Source organism: Chiloscyllium punctatum, chromosome 39 (genome assembly GCF_047496795.1).
Source record: "Chiloscyllium punctatum isolate Juve2018m chromosome 39, sChiPun1.3, whole genome shotgun sequence".
Taxonomy (NCBI): domain Eukaryota; kingdom Metazoa; phylum Chordata; class Chondrichthyes; order Orectolobiformes; family Hemiscylliidae; genus Chiloscyllium; species Chiloscyllium punctatum.
The window spans coordinates 51,681,815-51,705,288 of record NC_092777.1 but is presented as its reverse complement, the minus strand read 5'-3'; positions in this window follow the sequence as shown (position 1 = coordinate 51,705,288).

Here is a 23,474-nt window from a genome sequence, read left to right as displayed (position 1 = left end):
TCCAAATGCCTCTTAAATGTTGCAATTGTCCCAGCCTCCACTACTTCCTCTGGCAGCTCATTCCATACACGTACCACCCTCTGTGTGAAAAGGTTGCTCTTTTATATCTTTCCCCTCTCACCCTAAACCTATGCCCTCCAGTTCTGGACTCCCCGACCCCAGGGAAAAAACTTTGCATTCCCCTCATAATTTTGTAAACCTCTATAAGGTCACCCCTCAGCCTCTGATGCTCCAGGGAAAACAGCCCCAGCCTGTTCAGCCTCTCCCGAAAGCTCAAATCCTCCAACCCTGGCAACATCCTTGTAAATCTTTTCTGAACCCTTTCAAGTTTCACAACATCTTTCCAAAAGGAAGGAGACCAGAATTGCATGTAATATTCCAACAGTGGCCTAACCAATATCCTGTACAGCTGCAACATGACCTCCCAACTCCTGTACTCAATACTCTGACCAATAAAGGAAAACCATACCAAATGCCTTCTTCACTATCGTATCTATCAGTGATTTTACTTTCAAGGAGCTATGAACCTTGGTTCAGCAACACTCTCTAGGACCTTACCATTAAGTGTATAAGTCCTGCTAAGATTTGCTTTCCCAAAATGCAGCACCTCGCATTTATCTGAATTAAACTCCATCTGCCACTTCTCAGCCCATTGGCCCATTTGGTCAAGATCCTGTTGTAATCTGAGGTAACCCTCTCCGCTGTCCACTACACCTCCAATTTTGGTGTCACCTGCAAACTTACTAATTGTGCCTCTTATGCACGCATCCAAATCATTGATGTAAATGACAAAAAGTAGAGGACCCAGCACCGATCCTTGTGGCACTCCACTGGTCACAGGCCTCCAGTCTGAAAAACAACTCTCCATCACCACCCTCCGTCTTCTACCTTTGTGCCAGTTTTGTATCCACATGGCTAGTTCTCCCTGTATTCCATGAGATAATCAGTCTCCCATGGGGAACCTTGTCGAACGCCTTACTGAAGTTCATATAGCTGACATCTACTGCTCTGCCCTCATCAATCCTCTTTGTTACATCTTCAAAAAACTCAATCAAGTTTATGAGACATGATTTCCCACACACAAGACCATGTTGACTATCCCTAATCAGTCCTTGCCTTTCCAAATACATGTACGTCCTGGCCCTCAGGATTCTCTCCTTGGGAGGCATGGTGGTTAGCACCGCTGTCTCAAATGCCAGAGACCTGGGTTCAATTCTCACCTCAGGCAACTGACTTTGTGGTGTTTGTACATTCTCCCTGTGTCTGCGTGGGTTTCCTCCCATAGTCTAAAAATGTGCAGTCTAAGTGAAATGGCCATGCTAAATTGCCCATAGTGTTAGGTGAAGGGGTAAATGTAAGAGAATGGGAATGGGATCTGGGTGGGTTGCATTTCAATGGGTCGGTGTGGACTTGTTGGGTCGAAGGGCCTGTTTCCACATTGTACGTAATCTAATTAAAAACTTGCCCACAACCGACATCAGGCTCACTGGTCTATAGTTCCCTGGCTTGTCCTTACCACCCTTCATAAACAGTGCCACCACGTTAGCCAACCTCCAGTCTTCTGGCACCTCACTCTGTGACTATCGATGATACAAATATCTCAGCAAGAGGCCCAGCAATCACTTCTCTAGCTTCCCACAGAGTTCTAGGGTATACTTGATCAGGTCCTGGGAATTTATCCACCTTCATGCGTTTCAAGACATCCAGCACTTCCTCCTCTGCAATATGGACATTTTGCAAGTTGTCACCATCTGTTTCCATCCAGTCTATATCTTCCATATCCTTTTCCACGGTAAATACTGATGCAAAATACTCATTTAGTATCACCCCCATTTTGTGCGGCTCCACAGAAAGGCCAGCTTGCTGATCTTTGAGGGGCCCTATTCTCTCCCTAGTTACCTTTTTGTCCTTAATATATTTGTAAATGCTGTTTGGATTCTACTTAATTCTATTTGCCAAAGCTTTCTCATGTCCCCTTTTTGCCTTCCTGATTTCTGTCTTAAGTATACTCCTACTTCCTTTATACTCTTCTAAGGATTCACTCGATCTATCCTGTCTATACCTTACATATACTTCCTTCTTTTTCTTAACCAAACCCTCAATTTCTTTAGTCATCCAGTATTCCCTATACCTACCGGCCTTTCCTTTCACCCTAACAGGAATATACTTTCTTGTTAACCCATTTCTGAAGGCTTCCCATTTTCCAGCCATCCCTTTACCTACGAACATCTGCCCCCAATCAGCTTTTGAACGTTCTTGCCTAATACAGTCAAAATTTGCCTTCCTCCAACTTAGAACTTCAACTTTTAGAACTGGTCTATCCTTTTCCAACATTATTTTAAATCTAATGGAATTATGGTTGCTGGCCCCAAAGTGCTCCCCCACTGACACCTCAGTCACCTGCCCTGCCTTATTTCCTGAGAGTAGGTCAAGTTTTGGACCTTCTCTGGTCGGTACATCCACAGTCTGAATCAGAAAATTGTCTTGTGCATACTTAACAAATTCCTCTCCATCTAAACTGGGTGGCACAGTGGTTAGCACTGCTGCCTCGCACCACCAGAGACCCGGGTTCAATTCCTGCCTCGGGCGACTGTCTGGGTGGAGTTTGCACATTCTCCCCGAGTCTGTGTGGGCTTCCTCCCACAGTCCAAAGATGTGCAAGTTAGGTGAACTGGTCATGCTAAATTGCCCATAGTGTTAGATGTAGGGGAATGGGTCTGGGTGGGTTGCTCTTCAGAGATTCCGTGTGGACTTGTTGGGCCGAAGGGCCTGTTTCCACACTGTAAGTAATCTAATCTAAACCCTTAACACTATGGCAGTCCTAGTCTATGTTGGAAAGTTAAAAACCCCTACCATAACCACCCTAATATTCTTACAGATAGCTGAGATCTCCTGACAAGTTTGTTTCTCAATTTCCCTCTGATTATTAGGGTGTCTATAATACAATCCCAATAAGGTGATCATCCCTTTCTTATTTCTCAGTTCCACCCAAATAACTTCACTGGATGTATTTCTGGGAATATCCCCCCTCAGCACAGCTATAATGCTATCCCTTATCAAAAACTCAACTCCCCCTCCTCTCTTGCCTCCTTTCTATCCTTCCTGTAGCATTTGTATCCTGGAACATTAAGCTGCCAGTCCTGCCCATCCCTGAGCCACGTTTCCATAATTGCTATGATATCCCAATCCCATGTTCCTAACCATACCCTGAGTTCATCTGCCTTCCCTGTTAGGCCCCGTGCATTGCAATAAATATAGTTTAATTTATTAGTCCTACCTTGTCCCTACCTGCCCTAACTGTTTGACTCACTTCTCTTCTCAACTGTACCAGTCTCAGATTAATCTCTTTCCTCACTATCTCCCTGGGTCCCACAACCCCACCTTACTAGTTTAAATCCTCCCGAGCAGATCGAACAAATTTCCCTGCCAGTATATTAGTCCCCTTCCAATTTAGGTGCAACCTGTCCTCTAAGATAACTACCTTCAAGCTTCATTATGCCTCCAATTTTGGTGTTATCCGTAAACTTACTAACCATTTATCCTATATTCACATCTGAATAATTGATAATAAATGACAAAAAGCAGTGGACCCAGCACCAATTCTTGCAGCACACTGCTGTTCACTGGCCACCAGTCTGAAATCAACCCTCTACACTCTGTCATCTACCTTGAAACCAGTTTTGTATCCAAATGGCTAGCTCTCTCTGGATTCCATGTGATCTAATCTTGCTAATGAGTCTACTGCACGAACCTTGTTGAACGTCTTGCTGAAGTCCACATGGACAACATCCACCACTCTGCCTTCATCAATTCTCTGTCACTCCTTTTAAAAACTCAATCAAGTTCATAAGACAGGATTTCCCACACACAAAACAACGTTAACTATACCTAATCAGTCCTTGTCATGAATGGTTGTGGACAATTAAACAAGTTATTGGTGGAGTTGACTCCACAAATATCCTCATCCTCACTGATGGTAGACCCCAGAATATCAGTGCAAAAGATATGGCTGAAGCATTCACAGAAACCTTCATTCAGTCATGCCAAGTAAATGATCCATCTCAGTCTCCTCCAGCATTACAGACACCTGTCTTCAGCCAATTCAATTCATTCCACGTACGATTAAACGACGGTTGGCAGAGTTAGAGAAATTTCCTCTGGTCAGCAGTAGGGGCTAGAACTCTAGATGACAGGAAGTGATGATGAATCAGCAGAACATCATTGATTCATTTCAAATTCCAGCCTCAGCTACACCCAACTCTGGTGGTACTCAATTAGCAGCATTACACACTGTACAGTCTATGGGCATTACAATATTCCGGCAATAGAACTGAAGGCTAGTATTCCAGAACTTGCTGTTCCCCTAGCCAGTACAGTTACAACACTGGCATCTACCCAGCAATATGGAGAATTGGCCAGGTATTTCTGTATATAAAGGGCAGGCCAAATCCAACCCAGCCAATTATCAGAGCTGAAAATGTGTTGCTGGAAAAGCGCAGCAGATCAGGCAGCATCCAAGGAGCAGGCGAATCGACGTTTCGGGCATCTGCCCATTTTCAGCTCTGATCTCCACCATCTGCAGTCCTCACCTTCTCCCAGCCAATTATCACCCTATCAGTCTACTCTCAATCGTCAGTAAGGTGATGGAAGGTGTAATCAATAGTGCTATCAAGCAACATCTGCTCAGCAATAACCTGCTTACTGGCGCTCAGTTTGGGTTCCGCCAGGGCCACTCAGCTCCTGATCTCATTACAGCTTTGGTTCAAACATGGACAAAAGAGCTGAATTCCAGAGGTGACAGTGGCAGCCCTTGGCATCAAGGCTGCATTCGACCTACTGTGGCATCAAGGACCCTTTGAGAAACTGAATCAATAGGTATCGTGGGTAAAGTCTCTGCTGGTTGGAGTCATACCTGCCACATAGAAACATAGTTACAGTTCATAAGATCATAGAATTTCTATAATGCAGGAAGAGGCCATTCAGCCCATCTGCACCAACCCTTTGAGAATACCCCACCCTGTATTATCATAACTCACCTGCACATCCATGAATACTACAGGACGATTTAGCATAGCCAAACCACCAAATGTGAACATCTTTGGACTGTGGAAGGAAACCCGTACAGACACAGGGAGAACGTGTAAATTCAACACAGACAACCACCCGAGGCTGGAATTGAACCCAGGTCCCGAGCACTATGAGATAGCAGTGCTAATCACTGAGCCACCATTCTCCTTGGGTTGTTGGAAGTCAGTTACCTCAGCTCCATGACATCTCTGTAGAAGTTCCTCAGGCTCAACTGGACATCCACAGTAACCAACCCCCCCCGCCCTGTGGCTGAACACTTAAACTCCATCCCTTCCCCCCCCCCCGCCCCACCCATTCCGCCAAGGATATGCAGGTCCTGGGCCTCTTCCATCACCAAACTCTTACCACTTGACACCTGGAGGAACAACGCCTCATCTTCCGCCTTGGGACCCTCCACCCACATGGGATCAATGTGGATTTCACTAGTTTCCTCATTTCCCCTGCTCTCAGCTTATCCCAGTCCCAATCTTCCAACTTGGCAGCACCCCCTTGAACTGTCCATCTTCCTTGCAACCTATCTGCTCCACCCTCCTCTCCGACCTATCACTTTCACCCCACCTTCATCTACCTAACGCATTCCCAAGCTGTCTTCCCCCAGCTCCACTCCTCCCCATTTATCTCTCAGCCCCGTTAACCCACAGCCTCATTCCTGATGAAGAGCTTATATCCAAAACATCAATTTTCCTGCTCCTTGGTTGCTGCCTGTCCGAGTGTGCTTTTCCAGCACCATACTCTTCTGTGGTCTCCAACATCTGCAGTCCTCACTACCTTCAGCTCCTTCAGAAATGACCTTCCCTCCATCATAAGGTCAAAATTGGGGATATTCGCCAATGATTGCCCAATGTTCAGCACCATTTGTGACTCCTCAGATACTGAAATAGTCCATGTTCAAATGCAACAAAAACTGGACAATACCTAGGCTTAGGCTGACAAGCGGCAAGTAACATTCGCGCCACATAAATGCCAGGCTTTGATTAACTCCAATAAGAGACAATCTAACCACTGCCCTTTGACAGTCAATGGTGTTACCAACACTGAATCCCCCACTATCAACTTCCTTGGGGTTACCATAGACTATAAACTCAACTAGACTCACCACATAAACACAGTGGCTACAAGAGTAGGACTGAGGCTAGGAATACTGCAGCAAGTAACTCTCTTCCTGACTCTCCAAAGTCTGTCTTTCATTTACAAGGCACACGTCAGGAATATGATACAATACTGCCCACATGCCTGGATGGGTGCAGCTCCAACAACACTCAAGAAGCTTGACACCATTCAAGACAAATCATTTCACTTCAATTGGCACCACAACTACAAACATCCATTCCCTCCACCACTGATGCTCAGTAGCAGCCGTGTGTCCCATCTCCAAGATGCACTGCAGAAATTCATCAGAGATCCTTAGACAGCACCTTCCATAACCCATAACTACTTCCATTTAGAAGGACAAGGGCAGCGGATACATGGGAACACCACTCATCTGCAAATTCCCCTCCAAGACACTTAACATCGTGACTTGGAAATATATTGCTGTTCCTTCACTATTGCAGGTTCAAATTCCTGGATTACCGTCCCTAAGGACAATGTGGATCTATTTATAGTGCATGGACGTCGGCAGTTCAAGAAGGCAGCTCACCACACCTTCACAGGGACAATTAGGGACAGGCAATAAATACTGGCCAGCTGATGATGCTTATGTCCCACAGTGAATTAAGAAAAGATCACACTTCAAAATCCTCAGAAAACTAAACTTGGCTGTTAACTGCTTTGAGATATCTGAGGTCATGAGAGGCATTACATAAAAGTGAGTCAGTTTTCATAAGGGCTGACACACATCATTGAACTTCATTGTGAGAGCCTTGTTTCTGGTATTTAATCAGATGTTGCTGAAGGTTGATTCAGTATTGGTAAAGTATTGTCGTAATGCTGGTGTATCAGCCAGAGATGACATCAATCCAGTATTGGCTCGTTAATGACAATTGCTTTTGTGTAACATAAATGCAAGACCAAATGCAAAATGAAGTCAATATTATCAAGACTGGCACCAATAGGATAATATATTATTTCTCACTGAAAATAAACATGTAAACATCTCAAGCGCTTTTTCATGCAGATAGTACCATTATATTTAAGGTATGCAGCAATCATCTTTTCTCAGGGGAATTTAACAGGCTGTTGTCTGCATTCTGTTCATATTGAGTGAATAAATCTACAATTCATACACAGACTCTCACAGAGATTTTCAACAGTTCAGGCCAGTTATGCCAGGTCTCTGCTGTAGCATCTTATTAAGAAATTCTCCAGGGATATTCTCAACTTACCTGCCTTAGATAATCTCTCCTCTGGGAGAATACTAAAGGAATCATTGCAGGAATAATATGACAGATTACTATAACTTTATGCACATTATCTTCCGCTAACATATGAAACATGTAAATGCAATCTCACAAATTATCAGGGGTTCCGACATTTGAAACTGGGAATTATTCAAATTATTTTGTCTGTATTATTTCTGAAATAATACTCTCAAGTTCAGGCCTGTAGAGCAGTAACCAAGCTGTTGTCCTTTAATCATTGTCGAGAAACCTAGTACCCGGCAAGCATTCTACCATTTAGAAGAAAATTATCTAAAATTAGCACTGCTGCCTGGGGTGACACGGTGGATGAGTGGTTCGTACTGCTGCTTCACAGCAGCAGGGCCCCAGATTCAATTCCAGCCTCAGGTAACTGTCTGTGTGGAGTTTACACATCCTCCTGGTGTCTGTGTGGGTTTCCTCCCACAATCATAAAGAAGTGCAGGTCAGGTGAGTTGGCCATTCTAAATTGCCCAAAGTGTTAGGTGCATTAGTCAAAGGGAAAGGGGTCTGGTGGGTTACTCTTCAGAGAGTTAGTGTGGACTTGTTGGGCCAAAGGGCCTGTTTCCACACTGTAAGGAAACTGATCTAACAAATGTGAAGTTCAGATTTAAACACTTGTAAATAGTAAGAGAGAATTAAAATGTTTTAAAAATTCCATACGTTCAAAGAATAACCAAAATCTGACTCATTTATGATCACTTTTGCACACATTCTAGCTTCAGGCCAGGTTCATTTCTCTCACCCTTCTGTGAGAAGATTGAAGTTATCATTAATTAAAACTCCTGGAAATGTATGGGTCACTTCAACTACATCTGAAACAAAGTTACCAGACACTAAAAGTCAGAATGAAGATCAGTCAGCTTCAGTTAACTTGAATAGAGAAGACATAATGAAGAGAAAGATAACAAAAACTCACCAAGAGTTCAATAAATGTTGCCTTTTATTCTCAGCTTTTTTTTTGTTTTACATTCGATCTCGTCAGCCATCCTCATGTCATTCTCTCAACAAAGGATGGGGAGGGATGAAATATTGACATTTCCATTCACCACAGCCTATGGTTTCAATTTATCAGAAATAAGTCTAAAACTATTGCCACCAAATGCAAATCATAAGCTAGGCATAATGAATGAATGAATGAATTCGCTTTATTATCACACGTACTCAAATGAGTACAGTGACAAAGTTATAAGTCACCACTTATAGCACTATCTTAGGTGCAACATCTTTAGATTAATTACAGTGTACCAAAGTTACCAACACATGGTGCCTTTTTGGCTACAGAGTACTTAGGCACAAGCCTTAGTTAGAAAATAGAGAAATGAAGAAAAAAAATTACATTACAGCTGTACACAGTTTTGGTCATAGGTCAGAGGTCAGAGAAACAAGAAGCAAAGTTAAAAAGACTGACATCACAAATTTCTAATGAGAGAACACAGTAATGATAATCTCTCTTAATGTCAGACTGATCTGGATAACTTACTGCAATAACTTATGTAGAGCCTTTAAGGTAATTAAAATTCCCAAGGCATTTCATGGCAGCATTTAAGAAAAAAACGCAAAGTAATAAAGAGACCTCAAGTCAGATAAGCAAACATTTGGTCAAAATTGTGTGTTGCGTGTGTTAAACAAGAAAAGTAAGGCAAAGAGATTAGATTACTTACAGTGTGGAAACAGGTGCTTCGGCCCAACAACCCACACCGACCCTCCGAAGCGCAACCCATCCAGACCCATTCCCCTATATTCACCCCTTCACCTAACTCTACGGGTAATTTAGCGTGGCCAATTCACCTAACCTGCACATTTTTGGACTGTGGGAGGAAACCGGAGCACCCGGAGGAAACCCACACAGACACGGGGAGAATGTGCAAACTCCACACAGCCAGTCACCTGAGGCAGGAATTGAACCCAGGTCTCTGGCGCTGTGAGGCAGCAGTGTTAACCACTGTGCCGCCCATCAGTGTCACTGTGCCACCCACAGATGGATGGAGGATACTTGTGCTTCAGCAACTGAGGTCATGACTACCAACATTAGAGCAATTCAAAATTGGGGATGCTCAAAATGCCAGAATTAGAGAAGAACCGATGTTTCAGAGGGTTGTGGAGGCGATTACTGATTAAGGGGAGAATCAAGGCCACTGAGGGATTTGAAAACAAGGATGAGGATTTTAAAATAAAGCTGCTGCTTTTCTGGGGGATACGTTGGTCAATGAGCACAAGGGAAATATTGTTTGAAATCACAGCAGCCTCCTAAATTGGAACAATTTTTCATGTCATCCTGAGTAGATTTTCAGGCTTAGCACTGTTGGGCGACCACAAATTCCAGTTGGCTCAAGTTTCTTATGATTTCTTCTAACCTCTCCAACATTGTTTGTCATACCCTCTGCTGTCTACATCCTGAGTTCTGGAGTCCCTGTTTCTCTTTCTCTCATTTAAGATATCCCTGAAAACCTACCTCTTTAAAAAAAGTTCTCGATCATCTTACCTAATGTGCTCTCAGATGGCTCATGGTTAAATTTTGTTCACTAACCATTCAGTAAAGCACTTCCTTGAAGCACTTACAAAAATACTTGTTGTCCTTGTGGTTTACACAGTAGAGCAATTTTTCTATTTGAACCGTTAAGTATCATTGAACAGTAAGCAGTAATGTGACAACCAAACAACCGTTCTTTATGTGATAATATTCCACTGTCTGCTCTCTTGATAAGTTGTTTAGTGAGATCAGCTGAGGTGTTTTCTCTTGATTCTCACATGTGAATATAATAAAGTGGTCTTGCGGCTGATCATGTATGTTATATTGCTTTCGTAAGGAGTGAGGAACATGACACCTTTATCCATATAATTGGGCAATGGCACTACATTTATGTTTCTGTAAAGTAAGAAACTACATTGGCAAATATAACAAATTTGCTTTTGGTTGTACTGATTTAATTCATGAACACTGGACAAGTCATTAGGAGAACAGCATTTTATTTTCCATTTTATTAGCCAATATAGTAGCATGAGTACTAAATGCCCTCAGTCATTGTCTAGCGATACAGAATCTGTGAGATTAGGTTGCTCGCTTGATATGTTGCAATAGTAGCAGTTGTGAAATGAGATACCAGCAGTTTATATTACCTGCTGTAAAAGAATCAAAAGCTACATACATACTCCAAAGGAAACCATCAATGATGAGTTAGAGAATCCTATTTTCCTAATGTGGAAACTTCAGTCATTGATAGCTTATCCCAACATTCTGAATGCCCAATTTACAGATATAGATTCTTTAGAATTATAGAATTACAATTATAAATGTAACCAGGATGTTACTTTCCATACTGAAGTAAAATGTCTTCTTCTGTTTTATATGGAGTGACTCTGATACCAGAACTGTACATTATGCATTTTGCAAAGTGTAAGAGCTGAAACTTTTGAGTGCTGCTTGCAATTGTAATTGTTAGGTTTGCAATATTTTCTTGGTTTGTAAGCTCATAGCTTGCACCTAAAAGAGAACTGCATCAACAAGGAGGCATTGCTTCACAAAAAGACAGAAGTTATAAAGTGCCCTTGAAGCTGCTGGAGCGGTGTCTCTTTTTTTACTTTATTCTTTTATGGAATGTGGGTCTTTTAAGTTAAAAATCACACAACACCAGGTTATAGTCCAACAGATTTACTTGGAAGCACTTGCTTTCGGAGCGCTGCTCCTTCATCAGGTGGTTGTTTGAAACAGCACTCTGAAGGCTAGTACTTCCAAATAAACCTGTTGGACTATAACCTAGTGTTGTGTGATTTTTAACTTTGTACACTCCAGCCCAACACCAGCTTCTCCAAATCATGGGTCTTTTGAAGCCAGCTTCTGTTGCTTATCTTTCATTGCCTTGAACGGAGCCCCATGAAATAAGGAGCTTTTTAGGGCACTGAGGAAAGGGGAAGGTGGAATCAGGAATTAAATTATTGCCCTGAGTTTGGAGTCATATGTCAGCAGATTTTGTTTCCTAAAGGTCATGAGTAAAACAGGTGGGATGTTTATGACAGTTGAAGTAATTCAAGGTTGTCTCTTGCTTTCACTTACAGACGTGCCAATTCCACCAGCTACTATTATGGAATTTGTATCCATTTCCCCTTATCATTGGCCTGGGAGTTCAGGACCAGTGACATTACCACCATCTTACTGTCTTCCCATCATGGTGGTGGATTAAAGGTGTAAGATGTTAGCTATCTTGACCGGCTGAAGCTAGAAGCAAAATCAAGTGGGCAGATGCCGACAAAGTTGAGATTGGTATTTGCTGTGGTTGTGGGCTGATGACAGTTATTCTGGACTCCAAGGGGATTTACCTTAGTCTACCTACAGAATATGTTCATCGGTAGCTTTGTTTCATCGGGTGATCTGACATTCCCAATTCAACATTCAGATTGAGGTGTTGACTCTGGGGCAAATTTTCAACTTTAGCTCTCTGGTAGAGACTAAATGAATGGGTATCAATATGCTTACCTGATCCTTTTTGGAACTGGTGGTTAAGTATTAAAATTGTGCCTACTGTGTTGCGAGGAGCAATGTATCAATAGAATATTGATGACTCAGATCCCCCTGTTATTTCTTGCAAGCTTCCAAACTAGGGAAGGAATTAAGGTATACTGTAGAAGCAATTTGTGACATATAAACACGGGGTGGTGAAGGGGTAACTTTGACTCTGGCTAGAAACACAAGATAATCTCTCCCAACTCTGATTTCTATTGAATCAATAATTAGGTTTGTGCAGTTTTAGTTGAAGTAAAGGCTATGTTGTAGATTAGATGAAGAACCTGTATTTGGAATCAGGCTGCTGAAGTGAGCAAATGCCCAGATTGTTGAAGGAAGCCTTCAGAACTTTAACCATCTGGAAGCTGCCATTTCTTCATTTTAGAGAAAAAAATTTTTTCTCAGTTTAAAAAAAGTGTGTGCTTTTGAATGTTTAATGACCTAATGTAACTACATAACAGGTTTTCTGCTGCATTTGAGAAGGACGTTGCTATGGTTTTGGTGACACCTGCTAAGACTTTCCACTATAGTGGCTTAGTAATTCAAAGGTGATTCATGTAACAGGCAAGCTTTAATAGTACATCAGGGATCTGTCCAGTCTGATAAAGCAATCATCAGGGAGACATAAACTAGAGATGCTGTAACCAGCCAATAATGCCAACACCGTAAACCCATCAAACCTCAAATTTCAAGCTCCTTTTATATTATTGTTTTTATTCAGATTATTTGATCTTGTTATCTACCAGCTGGCTGTTATTTTTTATGCTAAAGCTATATTCAACAGTTCCGCAGTAGCATTATTGACTATTGGGATAATGGGTATTATGAGGAAGTATGGTGAGGGGGCAAGTTCAGTATCTATTTAAAGAAAATCAGCAGGATGCAATTATAAAAGCTTCCGATTAATGTAGGAAAAGGAGAGGGCTATTTAGCCCCATGGACCTTCACCGTCATTCAACGAAGCTATGACTGATCTGCAGTTTAACTCCAGAAACCCTTACAACATTGGTCAACAAAAATTATCAATCTCAATTTTAAATGTAACAATTGATCTTGCCAGCTAAGAGAGAGAACTTCCAAACCTGTGTACACTTTGTGTGGAGAAATGGTTCCTAATTTCATTTCTGGGTTTACTCTTCTGGGTTTTGTTTTCTTGGCTAATGCCGGGTTTCTTGAGTTTCATGAAAGGTTTCTCACTGCAAGGCAGAATGGATTTTCCGCCATTCCCTATCAAACCAGCCTCAATAATGACTTACCCTGGTCTACTGAGAAGACTCTCACCTGGTTGTAGCCCCTATTTGACCACTTGCCATTCCCTGGAGAAAGTTGTCACTGCCAGGATATCCCGGAGGAGGCTGGCATCCCTGGAGCTGGTATGATGCTTAAAAGCCTGTCTTGTACCTGGACGGGCACTGTCGGTCAGGCGCTATTTTGCACAGATCCTGGAATTTGCCGTGGACAGGCCAGACTAGGGGAAATTAGCAACATGGCTGTATGGCCAGGGGTGAGGAGGCTCTGTTGGATGGACTGGTGCAGAAATAGGACATCATCATCCACCAGGTTTAGCAGAGGAAGTCATGACACCAGACCATACCAGGCTGGCCTAAGATTGCCCTGACCCCCTGGGTTTCTGCAGTCTCAGCAATCTGGAAGAGTGCATAGCAATATAGGATGAAAGCCAACGACCTTCTCCACTCCACCATTGTAAGCACCACGATCTTCCTGCCATAATGCACAGTCACTTTATTGTTAACACCGTACCCAGCTCCCACCAAGGCCCATGCTCTACCACTCTTATGATTGCATGCAACATCTTCCCTCACCTGCTACAATCTCCCCTAACCCCATATACCCTCTGTGCTGGTTACTCATTTGTTCCTCACCTGCAACAGTAGTCAAAGCAGTGCCGCCTACTTTTATTACCCTTAGTACTTGCATCTCTCTCACTCCGGGAGAGAAAGAGCCCAAATAATGCAGAAAGAGTCAAGACTGGATAGGGGAAGGCTGGAGCTACCTGACTATTCCTGATGAAGGGCGTTTGCCCGAAACGTCGATTTTACTGCTCCTCGGATGCTGCCTGAACTGCTGTGCTCTTCCAGCACCACTAATCCAGAATCCTGGAGCTACCTGACATTTGGCTCCTCCACCCTTATGAGCAGAAGATCCTGAATTGACTAACCAGCATGAGCTATTGACTGATTATGCCCAAGCACCTGAGCCCCTGAGGAGGCAGCACAGTAGCTCAGTGGTTAGCACTGCTGCCTCACAGCACCACGGACCCGGGTTTGAGTCCAGCCTCGGGCAACTGTCTGTGTGGAGTTTGCACATTCTCCCCATGTCTACGTGGGTTTCCTCCGGGTGCTCCAGTTTCCACCCAGAATCCAAAGATGTTATAGTTAGGTGAATTGGTCATGCTAGATTGCCCATAGTGTTCAGGGACATGTAAGTTAGGTGCATTAGTCAGGGGTAAATGTAGAGTAATAGGGGAATGGGTCTGGGTGGGATACTGTTCAGACAGTCAGTGAGAACTTGCTGGGCTCAAGACCCTGTTTCCACACTGTAGGGATTCTATGATTCTTTCACAAGCTTCCCTTGGCTTGCTGTTCTGAGACTCCCTGACCAAAGGCTATCTCTCATGACTTGATTGAAGAATGCTGACAACAACGATAAGCTTCCTGTCTCACGTCTATGCTAAATACTGCAGTACTGTGAGCCTGGTATCTCTGGCTGAGGGGTAGGATGCAAAAAAACAAGGCATTACAAGACAGGGATGCTGTGGGCATCTAGGTATGCTCAGAGTGAGTAGATTCTATGAAGAGAAATGACCATCTTGGAGATGCCACCTGGACAAGTCTATAAGTTGGATGCATGTCCCTTGATGCACAGCGTCCTTGCTTCAGCATTACAATGATAGTTGCCATTTCACCCTGAGGTGCAGCTTTGAAGTGCAGAAATGTGCTGGAAGTGGTTTGGAGATGTGCTAATGAGAGAGGCCTTGGAGGCTGGCACATGTCATATTCTAAGTTCTGTGGATATGGTGATATGTGGCTGGTGCCCATGGGACATGGCCTGTGATATTGATTCCCTAATCCAACATAGATGTCTTTTGGAGCAAGCAGAGAGGTGCCAGGGATCCGGGTTCAATTCCAGCCTCGGGTGACTGTCTGTGTGGAGTTTGCACATCCTCCCCGTGTCCGTGTGGGTTTCCTCCGGGTGCTCCGGTTTTCTCCCACAATCCAAAGATGTGCAGATTCGGTGAAAAGGCCATGCTAAATTGTTCATTGTGTTCAGGGGTATGTAAGAACTAAAAGTAGAGTAGTAGGTAGGGGAATGGGTCTGGGTGGAATACACTTTGGAGGGTCAGTGAAGACTTGTTGGGCCAAAGGGCCTGTTTCCACACTGTAGGGATTTTATGAAAAAAGTCTCCAGGTACGCCCCAAACCAGGACACCATGTCAAAGTTTCTTGGTGTCCAGATATCTCACAGAAGGTGATAGGGTGGGAAGCTGTACAGTAATGCAGAAAAATATGCAGTATTAAGATCATTAACAAACAGTAATCACCCTCATTAGGCAACTTGCCACTCCCTAGTGAGAACCATGCCTCGACACCTAGAACTCAGGTAAAATTCACAACGAGTTGCTCTTGACATGGAGATAGACATTGACAGACTCCTCACACAATTCTGTCACATTTCTTGCCATCACCATGTTATTCAGACTCCTATAAGATTCCACTCTCTGGTTCTAATTTTCCCTCAGTCCTGGACACTTCAACTAGCGGAACTTATTTCCTCTATCTATCTATCTGTTCCCTTTAGTATCTTAAAACCAAGTTCAAATCACTCCTTGTTCTAAATTCCAGAGACCACAATCCTAAGTTTGTCAGATCTATCCTCTTAATTTGTCCCTCTCTTGGCAATAATTTCATTTGGCGCTCCCTCCAAGATCAATGTGCGTCCCTACCAATGTTGTGGTGTATGGAACTGCTCACCAGACACCACGTGTGATCTCACCAGGGTTTTATGTATCTGTAGCATGACTTCTACCACCTTTTTCTCTAGATCCTAGTTATAAATATCACTACTCCCTTAGCCATTTCCACTATTTTCTGTACCTGTTCATACTACAGTTAATGATCTATGTACCTGGACCACTATGATTTTTGGCACATCACTGTTTCTAACTTTTTACCATTTGGAAAACATTTTGTTCCATCATTTTAAGTCCAAAACAGATGACCTCATCTTTGTCTACATTGAAATGAAATAGCCACAGTTTTGCTCATTTACTTATTGTAAAATAATATGACTCTTTGTCATGTTATTTTACAATCTGCAGCATTCACAATGCTGGATTGTACCTCAGAAAGTAGGATTTTCCCTTCTGGATGGATTTAAATGACTTTGATGGGTGCAGATTAACATGTTACGATTATCATTCCTTTGTACATTATTTCCTCTTTGTTTTGAGTGATTTACCAGTACAAATAATATTCAAAGCAATTTCACATGTGCATGGCCAAAGGATGTTTAATGCTGTTTCTCCACAGTGAGATGGGAAGAATTGCTTTCGTGTAAAATCTGCCAAATTATTGCTTACCCTTCACTGCGTGATGTTCTCTAATGTTGTGCTTGTAATGGTGCCAGTAAAAGGTCATTGTGTTCAATGAGGTTCAAGCTTGAAAGGAGTAATCATGCATTTCAAATAGGTTAACAAACCAGTGAAGCTTTTAAAGAGTGACTGAAAAGTAAGTTTGAATAGAAATAAAATGGCATTAAAATATAACAGCACAATCTTTGCATCAGGAATGTAAAGATGAAATTGTTGTTTGCACAAATGGTCAATAAAAAGAGCAATCAAAGTGGATAAAAATTGAAGGAAATCCTCAATGCTGCAAAGATGCTTTAGAGACATAGCAAATTGGAGCATGAGTTTGTACAACATTCACTTCCTTGTACTTTGACCTCAACATCCTAACAATTTAAAACAGTTCAGTTGTCAAGTACAGTGAGTTGATTGCTGCCGTTGACATGCCAGCTGTTATATGTTCATTGCTCTATTGTGACCATGTAACAAGAGACCAATAACTGACATGGGAATGCTAAACAAAAATCCAATGTCCATGTAATATCCTGCTCGTGACATGATACAATGGTAACACACTCTGATGAAAGGTCACATATCTGAGATGTCAACTCTCTTTCTCTCTCCACAGATGCTAAAAGTCGTGCTAAATGTTCCAGCGTTTTCTATTTGTCTGACAATGCTTGACTTTCTGATTAATATTTGAAGTCAATCTAACATGGCAGAGGAGTAGCAGGGCTGCGTTTGAGCTCCTGTGCCCAGGGCTTATCCACTCCTGTCTGCTGGGTGGTTAAGAAGGCATTTAGCATGCGTGCATTCATTCCAGCGATCTTTGAGTATAGGGGTTGGGACATCATATTGAGTACGTACAGGATGTTGGTGAGGCCTCTTCTGGAGTACTGTGTGCAGTCTGGTCGCCTTATTACAGGAAAGATATTATTAAACTGGAGAGGGTTCGGAAAACATTTACCAGAATGTTGCCAAGAATGGGGGAGTTTGAAATATAAAAATAGTGTGGAAAGGCTGAGATGTTTTTCACAGGAGTGTAGGAGGTTAAAGGGTGACCTCATAGAGGTCCATAAAATTACGAAGGGCATAGATAAGGTGAATAGACAAGGTCTTTTCACTCGGATAGGGGAGTTTAAAACTAAGGCCATATTTTAAAAGTAAGAATAGAAAGATTTAAAAAAGGATATGGGGTGGGGGGCAACCTTTTTACGTAGAGAGTGTTTCATGTGTGGAATGTGCTGCCAGAGAATGTGATGTGCAGGCACAATTACAACATTTAAAAGACTTTTGGATAAGTTGATTTGATTTATTGTCAGGTGCATTTGTTATAAATACAAGTGAAACATGTTGTTCAATGTCGCCTCTCTCTGGTGCCATCTTAAAACATAGAAATTAAACCAAGAAACAGAATATAAAGCCAGAAAAATAAAACAATAAAGTCCATCTTATACTCTTATCTCAATGAAGTTGGATGATCTTTGGAAGAATTCCTGCTTCGAGCTCAGCCATGGGCCTGGATCCCGGCTCCTCGAGCCCCATGCCTTGTGTCCCAGCTGCTAAAGCATCTGCACTGCTGTAACCACGTGTTGCTGAGCCGCTGCCGCTGGAAGATAGAGTCATCAGTCTCCGGCACCATCTTACCTCCACCAATGCCGTCACTGCTGTGAGTTTATGCTGGGCCAAGAATGCTGTAGGGTTCTGCACTAAGTCCAAACTTGCCACCATTGCTGTCTGGCACTGGGGCCTAGTCGGGGATCTAGAATTATGACTCAGCCTGCAAGTTTGGACCAAGGGATTAATCCCTGGACCTGCTCCTGAATAGTTCATGAATCGGAAAGTTTTGGAAGGATATGGGCCAAGCATTGGCACGTGGGACTAGTTTAGTTTGGGAATATAGTCAGCATGGATTAGTTGGACTGGCTGTATGACTCTATTATTGTAGCTGTGCCTAAACAGTGACCTTTGGGAAACCTGCACACCCCGACTTTTAATAATTATCCCTCCAGGTTTGGATTAGATTAGATTAGATTCCCTACAGAGTGGAAACAGCCCTTCATTCCAACTAGTCTACTTTGAATAGTCACCCACACAGACCCATTCCCCCTACCTAACGCATCTAACTCTAGGGCAATTTAGCATAACTAATTTACCTAACCTGCACATCTTTGTACTGTGGGAGGAAACTGGAGCACCTGGAGGAAACCCACGCAGACACGGGGAGAACGTGCAAACTCTACACAGACAGTTGCCTGAGGCTAGAATCGAACCCGGGTCCCTGGCTCTGTAAGGCAGCAGTGCTAACCACTGAGCCACCGTGCCGCCCACATTGAGACAATTAAGAGCTCTCTTCACACATTTCTTTACGGATATGTCCCTTGGAATTTTTTGGCCCTTGTCTTTTGGAACCTACAGCTATTTTTAAACTTATTCTCTTACTTGTGGAAAAAATGTACCTTCGAACATCAAGGTCTTTTATATTAATTTCTAGAATTATGAAAATACCAGGAATATAACTCTAAACATTCTTTGTGTCCACCCCATCCCATCCCATTTCCACACCAAGTTCCATGTTCAGCATTGGGGTTCCAACACAATGGAGAAAGGTATAATGCTATAGCGAATTTTTTAAAAAAAAGTTTTTGATCTGATATGGAAATAAAAATTAAAAATATTATTTTGCAGTTTGAAGGAATCAGATAACAATTTGTGCAATTTACTCACTGACTAAGAGCAACCATTTTCTTGCACTTATAACTAAAGATTTTATTGGGTCAAATAGCCTTTGATAGAATCAGAATGTGCTAAAACAGAATTATATTTATATAATGCCTGGTTCACAGAATCACAGAACTGTTGCAACACAGAAGGAGACTATTTGGCCCACTGTGTGTGCACTGTCTCTCTGAGTAAGCAATGGACCTCCTACTATCCTCATCCCAAACTCGCCCTTGTCACCCTGCACATTCTTCCTTTGCAGTTAGTCTAATTTGTTCTTGAATGCTTCATCTGAACCTGCCTCAACACATTGTCAGGCAGTGTATTCCAGACCTTAACATTCACTGTGTGGAAGACACTTTCCTCATGTTTGTTCCTTCTTTTGCTAATTGTTTTCACTCTGTGCCCCCTCATTCTCGCTACTTTCACAAGAGGTAACAGTTTCCCCGGGCTAATCTGTCTGGATCTCTCATGATTTGTATACATCCATAAAATCTCCTCTCAGCCTTCTCCAAAGACACATCCTCTACTTTTCTGTTTATATTTGTGTAAATAATTGAAGTTCCTCATCATTTTTTTTGCAGTCCCTCCAGAACCTTTATCTCTTTCCTGACATATGGTGCATGGAGCTCTACCAGTGTGGAGAAGGTCATTGACATTCTTATGGCACTGCTGCACATTCCATTTGAGACTTCACGGTCCCAGGTGGCAACCTCAGACTAGGCTGCTACAGGCTGATGCTGTGGGTTCCTTAGTTAGTCCTGGGGAAGGGGATGCCCCTCCGCTGTACCACCTCATCGACAAAGATATCCAACTCCCTATCTGCATAGTAAGGCATCAATTTTCCTTCATCTGCAATGTCTGAGGAAACTGTGCAGGACAGCTTTGGGATGCTGGTGCTCGTCCAGGTACACTATAACACTTTAAAGTTGCTGATCCTTTCCAGGATATCTAATGAGTGGTGAGTTCATCCAACTGTGGTGCGATGGAAGAATTGTGCTGATGTTGCATGAGAGGGATGCCTTGGGGTATGGTTACTTGGTAATGAGATGACTTTGGGACAATAATATGAGAGATCTTGCTTGGCTTCATGGAGAGAAGCCCTCTGTGAAACTTGACAAACTTGATATTTAGCCAACATATCTTAAGATCCATCTGATAACGTTTTTCACGAAGCTGTCCTGAGATGGTGGTGAGCGGAAACAATGTCCTTGATGCAAGATTTAGAAGGACCTGGGGTAATAGCATTTTTCTTTGATTCCCTCAAGGTGAAGCCTAAATCGATGGTAACCTTGAGGTTTTTTTTTAATCTACGATAGTGAATAGAGTGGGTTCGTTATTGATTATGTTTTTTTTTGAGATCTGTGGTTTGATTTATCAGGAGAGGTTGAATAGGTTGGGGCTGTTTTCCCTTGAGCGTCGGAGGCTGAGGGGTGACCATATAGAGGTTTATAAAATCATGAGGAGCTTAGATAGGATAAATAAATAAGGGCTTTTCCCTGGGATGGGAGAGCACAGAACTAGACAGCGTAGGTTTAGCACGAGAAAGGAAAAATTTAAAAGGGACCTAAGGGGCAACTTTTTCACACAGAGGATGGTACATGTATGGAATGATCTGCCAGAGGAAGTAGTGGAGGTACAATTACAGTATTTAAAAGGCATCTGGATGGGTACATGAATAGGAAGAGTTAAGAGGGATGTGGGCCAAGTGCTGGCAAATGACACTAGATTAATTTAGGATATCTGGTCAGCATCGATGAGTTGGGCTAAAGGGTCTGTTTTCATGCTGTACATCTCTATGACTCTATGACCTAAAAGAAATCCTATGTTCCTATAAATGTTGTTGCTCGCCAATTGTTTTTCCCTTGGTTTAAGCTATCTATCTTCAAAAATTGCTTTGCAAATATAATATGCTCTAAATTTGGAAGCTCAGAGGTAATAATCAATTTCTGGAAATTCCAGCAATGAGACAATTGGACAAAGATGCAGTTCCTTCTACAAGCACGAAACACATAAACATTCATCTGTCTAGACTACTTGTTTAATTCAATTGTTCCAACCCAGTCCATTATTATACAGCAAGCTACTTAATAAGTATTCCCAAATCAGACGCTGTATTGACTTGTATTTTCATTTTCCGTACTTGTTTTTTTTTGACTTATTGAAACACAACTCAATATGTTTATTGAATTTAAAAAGAAAATCTCATTCCTTATATCATGCTAAAGCATTTCTGTGCCTTTCACATACAATGGAAGTTGTTTGTAGAATTGCAGCTTCCAGGGAGGTTATCCTGCATCGCTGACTAAATACAGAGAATAATAGAAAAATCGACCATCTGGAAGCGTATACCTGCAAAGGAACCAACCCCTTTCTTTTCACCTTTTATTCAAATAAAAGGAAAATTGGGGAGATGCGACCAGACCTGATTTCCAATGTTTCAGGAAATCTCCTCTACTATTCCCATGTAAATATTGGCAACTGCTCAGTCACTTTTCACACAGCGCACTCACACAAATAACATGAAGATGAATGAGATAAACTGGCTTTGGTTCATGAAACAATATTAGCTAAGATTACATCATGGGATCTTGAACTGCCACCGGTATCACTGGAACCGACAGGCACATTCCGCTTTAAACAACATCTAAAGGTTGACCACCTGTGACAATGCGGACCTTCCCCTATAACAGCCAGGAGTATGGCTTCCTCAATAACAGCCAAGCTTATGTGTTGAAGTCAATGCCAATTGATGCATAGGCACTAATGCTACAGACTGAGCCAAAGTAGCAGTTTGAATCAAAAGTTATTGAGAAAGTGAATGTGTTTCAACCTGTAGTGGGTATCTCTACTTATAGGATGATGGAATCTACTAATATACCCATGAGTAATACTCATGCGCAGTCCTGCTATATGTGTCTAACCATACTCAATAGGAGTCCCCAAAGGTTACTGTCCTAGCTTTAGCTAATGTGCATTTTCCTATTCAAAGCTCCAAGTGAAACTTTTCTTTCTACGCTCTTAAATCAGTGTTCCACACACAACAATATAAATTGAAGAACTGTGGATGCTGGAGATCTGAAAAAAAAACAAGAAATGAAGCTCACCAGGTCTGATAACATCTGTGGGGAGAATGGAGAGTTAAGGTTTCGAGCCAGGTGCTTCTTAGTAAAGTCATGGACTCATAGAGATGTACAGCATGGAAACAGACCCTTTGGTCCAACTTGTCCATGCTGAGCACATATCCAACGCAATCTAGTCCCACCTGCCAGCACCCGCCCCATATTCCCCTAAACCCTTTCTATTGATATACCCATCCAGATGCCTTTTAAATGTTGCAATTGTACCAGCCTCCACCACTTCCTCTGGCAGCTCATTCCATACACGTACTACATAGTTGGGAAAACTGTCAGTTATGCTGAAACCAAGGTGGGGGAGGAAAGTGGAAGGGGAGACGTAAGCGGATAGGTGGAGATGGAGCCCAGAGAAAGGGAGAGACATATAAGAACAAGGCACAATTAACCCATTTTCTCACGCTTCGCTCTTATTACCTCTTATGCAGATTTTCTTCTGTCCTAGCCTATTATTCATTATGGGTCGTGAGTGTGGTGCTGGAAAAGCACAGCAGGTCAGGCAGCATCTGAGGAGCAGGAGAATCAACGTTTTGGGCATAAACCCTTCATCCGGCTTACGTATACATTCTTGATTCTGATCTCTAGCATTTGCAGTCCTCACTTTCTCCCTGTTATCCATTATGTCCTTGTTTACCTATCCCTTTCATATCTCTCTCTCTGGACTTGATCTCCACTTAACTGCTCACCTCTCCCCATTACCACCCACAAATGCCCCTTTTTCCTTGATACTCATGTTTCTGATGAGGACGCGAAATGCTAACTCTACTTCCTTCCCACAGATGCTGCCAGACCTGCTGAGTGTCTCCAGCAATTTTGTTCCTCCAGTACAATGTTCTTTCATACTTGACTTTCTGAAAGAATTTGGACTCTGGATGCATCAATATAAGAGTGATATTTCATTGGCGCTTTGACAAATGTCAATATAAGTTTGTATAGTATATCAAAATGAAATACAACTAATCTTAGCCAGATTCTCAATGATGTCCAGTGTCATTGACATTGTGATATGGCATATCACATCACTTTAAGTTCAAGCCAGTCACAGTTTAAAACACTCAGACAGTCTGATAGCCCTTAAAGGTTAA